The sequence below is a fragment of the Marmota monax genome, unplaced genomic scaffold (assembly GCF_021218885.2).
Source record: "Marmota monax isolate L192 unplaced genomic scaffold, Marmota_monax_Labrador192_F-V1.1 WCK01_AAM20220418_F8-fsc00110, whole genome shotgun sequence".
In the NCBI taxonomy this organism is placed as follows: domain Eukaryota; kingdom Metazoa; phylum Chordata; class Mammalia; order Rodentia; family Sciuridae; genus Marmota; species Marmota monax.
In genome coordinates, this window is record NW_026694633.1 from 5268418 (window position 1) to 5282198 (window position 13781).

A 13781-nucleotide genomic window follows, 5' to 3' on the forward strand; every position below is an offset into this window, starting at 1 on the left:
AATAATTTCAAATCATTGCTGTGATGATTTAATATATTCATATTTTTGAAATGCTTTAAATATTTCCTTGCTCCTAGTGAGCTCTCTGAAGTATTTCCTGTTATTATTTACTCAAGGATAAAGGGGGAAAATCTCACTAGCTTCCAGACAGAATTTTAAAAGTTCTTTGGAAAATTAAGAAAAATTAAAAAAAAAAAAAAGCCTCGTGATGAAATTCTCCTTTATGACACTAGAAGGTAGAGAAGGTAGTGGAATATATTTTTAACCTAAAAATATTTGGACCGATTGCCATATATTTTACTTCTCTGAGTGAGAAAAAAAGATATTGCATATATGCAAAATGTAGTTCTTTCTCCATAGGAAGTGTTCTGTAAGGGTTTTCCCTTGTCATTATGGATGGCCATGATTTGGGACCTCTAATCTACCTTCTTGGGTTACATCTCAGCTTGCATTCCACACATGCCATCCGTCTCACTCTACCAGACCCATCCTGCTCTCTGTTCTTTCCCACTTCACATTGTAATTATTCCAGCCCCAGGAAGCCAGGAAAAGAGTCTCTTCTTTCAGCTAACCTAGTGATGTATTTATTCCAATTTTTTCCAGCTTTGTGTGAAAGCAAGATATTTCAATTAGAGGAGTAGGAAAAATGAAAAAAAAAAAAAAACAGGAATATACTTGGCCTAACTCAACTCTTAGGAAGGAAAGGTTAGAAGGGGTTAAAAAACTAACTAAAGCATATCTGCCAAGAATTTTACATCTGAGTTTTTACTCATAGCGATTTAAGGGGGAAAGCAATTCTTATGTTTCTGAATCATTTTTTCTTGAATCATCTAATTGCTTTTCTAAAAGCTATTTCATGACCTTTTGAATCCCTTAAAATTTTGTGAGTTCTCTTCTCTTTGTGCCTTATGTTTGCCCCACACTTATTAAATTGAGATATTACTAGAGCAGGCCCACTCTTACTTCTGGGCCCTTGTATGGGCACTTTTCTTTGCTTGTAATACCCTTAGATACCTTCATGGTTAACTTTCTTTTTTCTTTCTTTCCATTTTCTTTTCTTTCTTGTGTGTGTGTGTGTGTGTGTGTGTGTTTGTGCACACACATGTGTGTGAGTATGTGTGTGTGTGTGTGATGTTTTTATTGTTTTTCCACAGCTTAAAAAATATTGTAGATATACAACTTACAGTCAAATTGTTCAATTCAGCCTGTTCCAAGCCACAGAACCCCTTTCTCATTTTGAATTCCTCACAGGTAACACTTTTAATTCTTTTAGCTGCTTGTTTTGGTAGTTACATTCATATCAATAAGTAATAGGAATAACATGAGATTCTCAACTTTATTTCCCTTGTTTAAATGTAGTCTCTTTCAACCATTCTATTTCAAATTTAAAAATAAGATTTAATCTGTGACAATACATAAAAGTAATCATGTATATTAGCCCCCAAACAACTTAGCTAATTAAAACTAGGAATCAAAAAAGTGTTAAAGGGAACTTGAAGTACTTCTAGTGTCAATTTCTCATTTTACAGAAGCAGCCTAGAGAAGTTAAGTGATTTTCCTCAGATCAGAGAACCTGAAACAGTGGAATTTGGAAACCGTTGTATGTAATAGATGCTTCACCTTCAACTTGTGAAATGTTGCCCCAAACTGAACTCCTGTTGTCACCCCAATCCTGAGCCTCCCATACCCATCCTCATCTTAGTCGATGGCAGTGCTATCTTTCCAGGGTTCTGGCTGCTCGAATCTTCCACCTCCCTTCCTTTCACCCCCACATAGTCAATCCATCAGCAAACCCTCTTTGCTCTACCTTAAAGATGGATATCCAATCATACTCTTTCCAATCACCTCTGTGTCTACCACCTTTGTCCATAGCACCAGCATCTGACCTTAGGTTACTATTATAGTCTCCCTGTTTCTGCTTCTGCCCTCAAGACTACTCTCAGGCAGTAGGCACAGTGACCACTTTAAACTTATGCCAGTGCATGCCATTCCTGGGCTTTGTTCAAAGCCTCTTTAGCTCTCTATTTCACTCAGGCATTGCCTACACAACCTGTCACCATCTGGCCGCCCAGTTCCCCCTGACCTTATTTTCTACTCTATCTCTTCTTCCATGCATTTTAAATATAGTATTCTCCTTGCTATGTCTTGAAAAAGCCGGGCACACTCCTACCTCAGGGGCTTTCGCTGGCTCTCCCCTCTGCCTGGGGTGCCCTTCCCATAGATATCCTCATGGTAATTTCACTTCTTTTATTCAAAGGACATCTTCTCAATGAGTCCATAGTGACCTTTTTGTTGACAGCTGCAAAATATCCATATAAATCCCAGTGATACCAGATGTTTCTCACCTTGTTCTATTTTCCTTTTGCTTCTAAAATGTATGGTTCTCTAATACAGTATATTATGTATTTATTTTTATAACTACCACAAGAGTAGTTATAAAAATAAATAAATAATAGTTGTACCATTGTATCTCCAATGCCTAGTACCTGGCATAGAATGGGTACTCAATGTTTGGGGTGTGTGTGTGTGTGTGTGTGTGAGAGAGAGAGAGAGAGAGAGAGAGAGAGAGAGAGAGAGAGAGAGAGAGAGAAAGCTCTCCTGTTCCTTAGACATATGGTCATTACAGTATCTTATATTGCCTACACCAAGTGGACACAACTAACTTCTCTAGAAAAATGTCTTAAGCCGACAACAAGGCATTTAGGAAAAGTGTCTTTCATATCCCCTTCTGTGTCCTTCATTATGCAAGACTGCTACACTGATTCTCCTATTCCATGCAAAATCTGCCTGGTGGAGGTATTAATGAACCCAAGCCACACAACTGTTCTCATACAGTTTTGTTTCTCAATACATTAAACTTCCCTAGGTATTTACATTAAAAACAAAAACAACAACAAAAATACCAGGAAGAGGAGTGAGTCTTTAGTAGTAAAATTACAGGCAGTGTGTGTTGTGGATGGTAGGAGAAGTTTCAACTGTTTTCTCTAGGTAAAATTAGTCCACTAGTATAAGTTTGCCAAAATATCTTCTAAATAGATGCAAATAAAATTGAGAGAAAAAAATTACAGAAGACTCAAATATTACAAAATAGAAATCACTTCCAAGCTCACATATGGCAAGGTCAATGGTCTGGTTTGGAAGGATATATTTAGTAAAAGGTTTATGGAATCTAATAAAACATAGCTTGGAATAAATTCCTAATTTTAAAAAAGATAAAATTACATCATGAAAAATGTAAATATGAATTTGTAGTGAAGGGAGAATGGGTTGAATTAAAGCATGGATGTATATGAGAGTAAAAATGGGGCCTCCTCTGGTAAACAACTAAGAATAGAATCAATTTTCTTCAAATATTTTAAGCAGAACAATCTATTTTGCATTTCTACCAGTGTATACATTGAAAAGCATGCAGAGGGACCACATAAATTTAAACGCAGATAGCTAAGACACAGAAAACTCCAAATTGTGCAAATGTCTTAAGGAAACAAATTTGGCTTTGAGTATGACTTTAGGAAACGGAAAAAAAAAAGAGTTGATTGGTTTAGGTGTGGGAATGAGGTAACTTTGGAGTGGATTGAGAAATTAATCATTTGAAGTCTAAAGATAAATACAATATAATATCACTTTCATGTAATATATGAATTAAATATTATTTTGCACAAAGAAAATTTCAAAACTTACATAAAAAGATTAATATGGTTACTTTTTGTTGTTGCTATTGTTTGGTACTGGGGATTGAACCCAGGGGTGCTCTACCACTAAGCTACATCCCCAGCTTTTTTTATTTTTTATTTTGAGACAGATTCTCACTAACTTGGTTAGGGGCTCCCTATGTTGTTGAGGTTGGCCTTATAACTTTCAATCCTCTTGCCTTAGTCTCCACAGTTGCTCAAATTACAGGCATGTGCCACTGCATCTGGCCATTTTAATTTCTTAATGACTTAAAACCAAGATGTTCATGAATTTTTAGCAAGTAAACAAGGTTAATCTAAGAATACTATGCAAGCATTAATTAGGGCAATGAGTATTTCAATTCCATTCACCATCTACAATATAGTAGGCTCTCTATTATAGTGTGCTAGGGCTTGTGGATCCAGGCATGAACTCTGTCATGGAAGAGCTCATAGTTTTGTGAGTGAGATCTCTGTGTGCGCACAGTTTTTTTTTTGTTTTTTTTTGTTTTTTTTAATTTTTTAGTTTGAGATAGAGATTTGCTAATTTACTGAGGGTCTTGCTAAATTCCTGAGGCTGGCCTCAAACTTGCAATCCTTCTGCCTCAGCCTGCTGAGTTGCTGGAATTACAGGCATGTATCACCATGCCTGACTCCTAATAACCTTTGTTACCAAATATCTAGTCCTCTGCATCAGAGAGCACTTCTCTGGATTTACTTACTTTAAGATGCCTCCTTTCTTATTGTTTGTTCCTGGTTTGGGTGAGATTGACTTCATTTGGTCCTCCAGAGATAAACACAGATTGGTTTAATAACCTTTTTTGAACCCATCATGGAATTGATGTGTAACCTGGTCAGAGCCAAGGAGAGGCTGGGATGCATTTACTAGGGCTTGTGGGAAAGAGACACTTCCTTGCTTTCTCTCAGGATCCATCAGAAAAAAAAAAAAAATCTCTTCTCCTAGACAATATAATATGAATATATTAGGTCTAGAATTGCTGCAAGTATTTTTTTTTGAAGGAAAAGATTATTTTTTTTATTGGCTTCATTTTTAATTTTAAAATCAGGTAACACTTCATTCCATAAAACAGAATCAGTTTTCCTATGAGCCAAGCAGTCATCAAAAATAATTTGATGAGTTAACATCAGAGTATTTATTTTGCTTACACAAAATAAGGACAAGGAAACTTCACTATTTCGCCAGTTGAGAATGGCTGTTCTCCCTCCAATCCAGATTTCTCTTGGAGGACCAGATGTGTTAGCTTGGTTTGATTGACTCCATGTTGGTTCCCGCCCCCCCTCCCCGCTGAAATATTGTCTGTTGAAAAACTGGCTTCACAAAGAAGGTGGCAGCAGGAAAATTTCAGAATCTAAAGCTTAAAAATAAGTCTTGGGCAGTGTGGGATTATTTTCTGTCTCTGGGAGGGATCATCCAGTGTCTGAGGCCTGGGGACAGAGGCAAAGTCCCCAGCCGCTCATCCAGGAGATGTCACTCTCAGTAGCGTCTGGTGTCCTGAACTGTGCTTGCCCAGGATGATGGTGGGTAAGGAGCAGCAGGTCACAGGGGCCCCCTGACCCTCTGGGAGACAGCGCTCTCTCTGGGCGGACCCCAGGGTTGAGGGTCAGTGGCCAGGGGAGAATCATATCAATGACTGTCCCTGCTTGTGGTCCCTGAGGTCCTGGCAGCCAGTGTCACAAGATGTCCCTGTCCCCAGCCAGGCCGGGCACCTGGCTAAGTGAGGAGAAAGATGGTGTCCCTCCTCAGGGCCTGGCCCCTGCATCTGGTCTCACTTCCTCCCCGGCACCACCTGGAAGGGGAGGAAGTGACACCCAGGAGAAGGCCCGGAAGTGAGGCCACCGTCACATTCAAGTTCAGGGTGCAACAGCTCAGTCTGCCCCCCAACAGGCCCCATACTCAGCTCCCCTTCATGGGCCATGTCCCTTCTAAGAGTCACACCCTACCCTTTATAGGCATAAGGACCCAAAAGTTCCAGGGACACATCCATGTTTAGGCCCTTGGATCCGGAAGTGCCTCAAGCTTCCATGTTTAGGCCCCCGGATCCGGAAGTTCCTTAGTTGCACGTCCATGTTGAGACTCTAGGATCCGGAAGTTCCTCAGGCGTTCGTGTTTAGGGTCTCGGATAAGGAAGTTCCTCAGATGCACGTCCATCGCCCGGAAGTGCCTCAGGCGTCCATGTTTAGGCCACAGCATCCACAAGTTCCTCAGGCAAACGTCCATGTTTAAGCCCCTGGATCTGGAAGTTCCTCAGGCATCCATGTTTAGGCTCTGGGATCAAGAAGTGCCTCAGGCGTCCATGTTTGGGCCCTCCAGGTCCAGAAGTTCCTCAGGCATCCATGTTTAGGCCCCGGAAGTTCCTTTGGTGCAAGTCCATGTTGAGACTCTAGGATCTGGAAGTTCCTCAGTCCTCCATGTTTAAGCCGTAGCATCCAGAAGTTCCTCAGGAGAACATCCATGTTTAAGCCCCTGGATCCGGAAGTTCCTCAGGCATCCATGTTTAGGCTCAGGGATCAAGAAGTGCCTCAGGTGTCCATGTTTAGGCCCCAGGATCCGGAATGCCTCAGGCATCCTTGTTTAGGCCCTCAGATCTGGAAGTTCCTCAGGCGCACGTCCATGTTTAAGCCCCTGGATCCAGAAGTTCCTCATGTGCGTATTCATGTTTAGGCTCCTCGATCTGGAATTCCTCAGGCGCATGTCCATGTTTAGGCTCTAGGATCCGGAAGTTCCTGCTGCAAGTATTTTGCTGCCAGAAGGGGAACAGCTAGAGAATGAGGCTAACAGTAGCTCTAATTCCCTTTACCGTAGATTTGGTATGATGGATAATTTTATGTGTCAACTTGAATCATCACAGGTTCCCCAGATATTTGGTCAAACATTATTCTGGATGTGGCCATGAGGGTGTTTTTGGATGAATTCAAATCTCTAGTGTGAATAAAGCAGATTGCTCTCCCTGTTATGGGAGAATAGAGCAGCGGCCAACCCTCAGACAGTTAAAGTGAGCTCCTACCACCCACCTGACTGCTTGAGCTGGTCCTGCCTTCAGATGTGAACTGAAACATCAGCTCTTCTTAGGTCCCAAACCTTTTGTGTTAAATGTATATCATGAACTCTGTTGGTTCTCAGGTCTTTGAACTTGTATTGTAATTATACCATCTGCTCTCCTGGGTCTCCAGCTTTCTGACTACAGATAGGACTTCTTCATAAGTCTCCATAACCATGTGATCCAATTTTTTACAAGACAAGCAGAAATGGTAGCCCCACCTAAAGGTGCATGGACTTTCCATCTCCCTCAAGGGGATTGATACTGCCTTGTCTCAGGAAATAGTAATGGTCCCCCCCTGAGGCATTTGCTATGCAAAACAATGGTTATTCTCCTCAGGACTCATGCCTTCCATCCCTCTTTGTGTCCAGACCTAATTAGACTCAAGTCTCAGCAGGCACCTACAGGTGAGATACAAAGTGTAACCCATAAGTAGATGTACAACCCTCCATTACTGAACCCAAATCCATTCCCTCGCTGTTCAGAAAGGACCCAAGGAATCAAGGATGAATTGGGGACAAGGAAAAAATTTTATTCGGTAAATCAGCAAAACCGAGAAGATGGTGGACTAGCATCCTAAAAGACTATCTTAACCCAGGTTTTAAGCTCCCTTTGTACACCTTTTATCTTCAGGAGGAAATGATTGATGAACCATGGTAGCTGGTAATCTATTGATTTGCATCAGTCTTAAAGGAGGAGGAGTGAGATTAAGGAAGCTTCAAGTATATCAACCTTGTACTGCTTGTATTAATGATTAATGAGGCCTGCGTGCTTAGGGAGGTATAGACTTTTGCTAGCAAAGGATAGGTACAAGATTGAGGCTGCATGGCTACATAGTTACTTGAATTTTCTAATTTATACCAGCAGAAATCCAGGCAAAGTATGTGGCATAATGTCAAATCAGGTTTAATTTATTCTTATGGGTCCACTAAATAGAGATTCTGTATTTAATGTTGCATCTTGAGGAGTTACAAAGGGCTCTGATTGGTTGGCTGAAATAAGAGTCAAAAGATGGCCACAATAAGGGCTGGGATTGTGGCTCAGTGCTCACCTAGCACAGGCGGGGACTGGGTTCGATCCTCAGCACCACATAAAAATAAAGGTATTGTATTGTGTACATCTACACCTAAAAAATAAATATTAAAAAATAAAATTAAATTTAAAAAAAGATGGCCACAATGAGCAAACTGGAAATGTCCAACTTCCCTTGATTTAATGTACAGGAAGGGACTCAGAGGCTTAGGGAGATTGGAATGTTTGAATGGATTTGGCATTTAAAGACCTACTCACCTTTACTAGGAGGGTTCTAGGAGATACATCTTTCATCAATTCCTTGAGAAATAAATTTCCAGCTTCCTCTCCTCTGTAGGCCAGATATTACATTGGGAACCACACCACTTTATTAGAAAACCTAAATATAATGAAAGTAACTGGATCTTGGCATGACAAGAGCCAAACGGTGGCATCCAATCACCAAAGGCAAGGTAGACATAGTTATTATAACGGACTACAGAATCAAATCAGCAATTATAATAGTCTGTCGCAAAAGACCCATGGTATTAGTTAATTGTAGTGTTTCTAGAGGTGAAACAGGAAGACTACTAAATTCTTACTTGATCTGTATGAACAAGCACTTCTAGGCCAATTGAACAAAAGTTTAACTTGAATCACAAAAACAATCATAGCTCTTCAGTCAGTTCCCAGACTTGAGCCAGTTCACAGACCCAGAACCAGGTTTGTAAGCTCTTCAGAAGGATAAGCTGTGTCTCTCAAGGCCCCTTAATATTGCTGAAAATGTATACTGTGACTCTTCTCCCCAGGCTTCCCCAGAAGGACCTACAGCAATTTACCAGGGTAAGTGAGCAACTGGGAAAAGGAATTAACCAGAATTTGGGGGACCTACTGGATACTGGCTCTGATCTGATACTGATTTTAGGAGACCCAAAATGTCATTGTGGCCCTCCAGTCAGAGTGGAGGCTTATGGAGATCAGGAGATTGGGCCTTTAAACCCATTTGATTAGAAAGACCCCATATCCACCAGAAATGAGGCTGCCCTAGCACCCCTGCTATGATCAGTCATTCTCTGGGAAGCCTGGAGGAAATGTGTCCTCAAGTAATGTGGTGGTGGATGCAGAGGTGGGGCAGCTGGGATTGTCAGACTTGCAGTGGGGGATCTCAGAGGCTTACTTCTTTGAGAACTTAAGGGGATGGGCAAAGGAGAGTGCTTGAATTGTATATGTAGGAGTCATAAGTTTATAGGTGGAATAATTTGAGGGTCACACAAAACCTCTTTATGCTTTTAAAATACTTTGTACTGTTAACACCAAAAAACTCAAACAACCCAATCAATAAATGGGCCAAGGAACTGAACAAATACTTCTAGAAGAAGATATACAATCAATCAACAAATATATGAAAATTGTTCAACATCTCTAACAATTAGAGAAATGCAAATCAAAACTATTTCATCTCACTCCAGTCAGAATGGCAGCTATTAAGAATACAAACAACAATAAGTGTTGGCGAGGATATGGGGGGAAAGGCACACTCATACTTTGCTGGTGGGACTGCAAATTGGTGCAGCCAAACTGGAAAGCAGTATAGAGATCCCTTGGAAAACTGGGAATGGAACCACCATTTGACCCAGCTATCCCACTATACTCAAAGGACTTAAAAACAGCATACTACAGGGACACAGCCACATCAATGTTTATAGCAGCACAATTCACAATAGCTAAACTGTGGAACCAACCTAGATGCCCTTCAGTAGATGAATGGATAAAGAAACTGTAGTATATATACACAATGGAATATTACTCAGTATTAAAAGAGAATAAAATCATGGCATTTGCAGGTAAATGGATGGAGTTGGAGAATATTAAACTAAGTGAAGTAAGCCAATCCCCACAAAACAAATGCCGAATGTTTTCTCTGATATGATGATGCTGACTCATAATAGGAATGGTGGAAGGAGCATGGGAGGAATGGAAGAACTTTAGATAGGGCAAAGTGGAGGGAAGGGAAGAGAGGGGTCATGGGGGTAGGAAAGAAGGTGGAATGAGATGGACATCATCACCCTAAGTACATGTATGAAGACATGAATGATGTAAATCTTCTTTGTGTGCAACCAGAGACATGAAAAATTGTGTACTATAAGTGTAATATGAATTGAATTGCATTCTGCTGTCATACATAACACATCAGAATAAATAAATAATTAAAAAAGAAAAGAAATACTCTGTATTGTGCTTTGGAACATACATTACCAATCATTAGCTATTTCCTTGGGTCATAGTTTGGAAGACATATAGTAATAGGCATTCATGGGAAGAGTTACTCTTGAGAACCCCAGGCATATCATTACTTTTGCTCAGAGGGCACTCTATGGTAACCTCTGCCATCACACATATCCTATTTCATAAGAATGTTAATTCACTTTGCTGTCACATCACCAGACTCCTAGAGGGTAATAGTTGTGCCTCTTCTCACTGGAATCCCATGTCCTTTTATCAGGATAACTGTGTGTTGGGAAAAAAAAATAACCAGACTTTGGGGGACTACTGGTACTGGATTTTGGTATGGTGGGGAATTTGATTTTATTATACATCTGACCCTGGCACACAGTGAGTTCTAAAAAAAAAAAAAGATGGTCAGATTAAATGATTGAATGTGTTAATTTAAAGAAGGTTGATTACTTAAGGGATTTACAAGAAATGTGCTTTAGAGCTTTAGAGTTAGGTTAGAACTAAAAGGGATACTCACCATTGGGTAGCAGAAATTGATGTACACCTGGGAAATATGTAAAGAAGGAGGAGATCCTCAATACATGTTGAAGTCTTAATCCTCTCTTGGGTCTGGCTGTTTTTAAGTGAGCAACTGACTTTTATGATGATACCACACTTTATCCATTTCTTTCAACTTCTCCCTTAAAACTCTATTAGAGGTCAAAATAGCCTGTCATTATCAGATAAAGAAAAACAGTGCAATAGAAAAGATAAACAACAGAGTAATTAACTTTTACCTCTTAATTGGTTGCCTTGGTATCTACCAATGCCAGAGCATATACAAAATAATGGTCTCCTTAAGGAAAAAAATCTTGGGCAAAACTTTTCACCAGAGCTGGGAGATTGATTTGAAGGTGGAGCTCCTGTCACATTAGCTCCATGCTCTCAGCTTATTGCTGTAGAGGAAAAAGATAAGCCTACAGAGTACAAGATAACAATACTATTTATAGTAGTAATCATACCTGGATTCAGGCTGATATCACCCATGTGACGTGGTGAGAAGGTTGGTGTTAGTTCTGATTGGTTGGATGCCAAATCATATCCAATGTTAAATGTTTTGACTATCATTGTTGTCAGATTTCTCTGTTCTTTAACTTTGTGACTTGGCAAGTTACTCAACTTCATGAAGTTTGCTTTTTCATCTATAAAATGGGGTGCAATTATGATAATGACACTTCCCTTATAAGGATTAAATGAAGAAAAGTAAATGAAACATACAATCTATAAAAAAATTAAAAATTCTAAATATTAGCAATTATTACTATTTGTAATACTAATTTTTGGGAGATACTGGGGATTGAACCCAGGGATGCTTTACTGCTGAACTATATCTCCATCTCTTTTTATTTTTTGTTTTGAGAGAGGGTCTTGCTAAGTTGCTGAGTCTGGCCTTGAACTTGAGATCCTCCTGTCTTGGTCTCCTGAGTCTCTGGGATTATAGGCTTAAGCCACGATGCCCATAAAACTGTGATTCTAATTATTGTACTCCTGTTGATTATGTTTTAGCTCTGATGTTCTGGAGGTAAGTGGGACAGGTACAGTATTGATTCAGTAGTCAATTTCAACATGGTCTGTTAAAGTTAGGGCTGTGGATAAAATGTAAATTGTGAAGGATCTAACACCATCAGATTTTCCCATGGTTGCCATCCCATCAACAGTGTTTATTATGTGCCTGTGTCAAAGAGACTCCTATTCATATCTTGTCTTTAGCTATATACAGCATCATTGATCATCAATAGTGCCAGCGTTGTTTGAAGCCAGCCTGAGCAACTTAGCAAGATCCTCTTTCTCTCTCTCAAAAGAAAGAAAGACAAAAAGTAAATGAAGTAACATCATACTAGAAAAAAAATAGATAAATCTATACAACATCCTTTTGTATGCATGAAGTCTTAGAATAACATCTTGTAGCAATAAAGATAATTTTAAATGGATATTATATCTATTTTATAAATCACATAAAAATATTTTATGAACACATATATGTTGTCCTTACTTTCAAAAATATCTGTATTGTGAGGAATGAGATTGGCCAAATTATATTATGTGCATGTAGGAATAGGGCATAATGAATTGCACTATTATGTAAAATTATAATACACCAATTAAAAAATTTTTTAAAATCTGGGTTGATAAATCTGTACTTTCCTAAATGGGTAGACTATGATTTCAAGTACTATATGTATGTATGTATATATGTATGTATATATGTTTGTGTGTGGTTTCTTTGTGTGTGTGTGTGTATATATAGATTGTATATAAAATGCTTTCTATTTTTTTAGTGAGGATGAAATCTCACAGTACTACTAATGCAATTTTTTCAATTTGGTGATTAAACAATTATTATTGAGCATCTCTTATTTGCAAGGCAGTGCTAGACATTTGGGGGTAGACAAAGACAAAGATATCAATTAAACTCTCTAATGGTCTAAAAGTAAATTTTATGTGTCAACTTGGCTAAGCCCAAATACCTAGATATTTGGTCAAACACCAGTCTAGATGTTGCTGTGAAGGTTTCCTTTTAAAAAAAAACAAACAACAATGAGATTAACATTTAAATATGTAGAATAAGGCAGATTGCTCTGCATAATGTGAGTGGGCCTCATCCAATCAGTTGAAGGCCTTAGGAGAAAAAAGGCTGATGATTCCCAAAGAAAGAAAGAATTCTGCCTTCAGACTGCCTATGAACTCAAGCTGCAACAATTCCTCTTTGAATCTTTACTCTCCTAGCCTAAACTGCAAAACTGTGTGAGCCGATTCTTTAAACATTCCCTCCCTTGAAAATATGTCTATATCTTCATCTTATTGATTCTGTTTATCTGGAGAACCCTAATTAATTCAGTATATGATCAAACAATAGAATTATTTTTCAGTGTGTGATAATCTCACTTAGATTACAAACTCCCTAAGAATAGGGACAATGTTGGAATTTATTTCTTACTCTTTGGAATAATTAACATAAGTTTGAATAGTAAAAGTCGTTAGTAAATATATGTAAAGTAACTAAAACTTATCCTAATAAGAATAAACAATGTATTCTCTCATCTATCACGTACAAACTAAAGAATTTTAAAAATGATTACAGTTAGTTTCATTTGTATGAGCCTCATTATGGTTCAGGAATTCTAAACCAGATTTAGCATAAGCTGTTTCATTCTAACCTTGATATTTTTTCCCTTCTCAATCTATTTTGTATATATTTTCTGTCATTTGAAGCCTAAATAGTGGTAAATAAAATATGCCTATGTCTCATAAGGATAAGACAGCATACACTAAGACAGAGGTAAAATAGGTCATTAAAATAAAGATACAATGAATAAGAGTTATGTAATAAAAAAGGAGGAAGAATGTCTTTATCATAAATCCCAGGCTAAGGATAATTGCCATAATTGGGAACATAATATATTTCTGACATTCTTAGCAGACAAGGCAAAAAGGAATCAAAATAAATTACCTTATTCCTGTTAAATAAAGGAAGTGTATCACTTCATCAAGAAAGATAAACTTTTTGGGTGAGAGCACTGGGAATGAATACAGGGGTGCTTTAACCTGAGTCAAATCCCAGTCCTTTTTTAAATTTTTTTTTTTTTTTGAGATACAGTCTTGCCAAATGGCTCAGGTTGTTTTCCAACTTGTGATCCTTCTGCCTCAGTCTCCCAAGTTGTTGAAACAACAGGTGCATTCTACTGTGCCCAGCTAAGAAAGATAAGTAATAGATAAGTAACTAACTTAGTTACTAAGGCAGCAGAGCGGTCTCTACACTAATATT

General features: G+C 38.6%; 1 pseudogene; it reads right to left on the bottom strand.

Moving 5' to 3' along the window:
• LOC124078222 (SUMO-conjugating enzyme UBC9-like) overlaps positions 1–5608 on the bottom strand; it is a 46030-nt pseudogene extending 40422 nt beyond the window's left edge.
• Positions 5609–13781: the final 8173 nt, after the last annotated feature.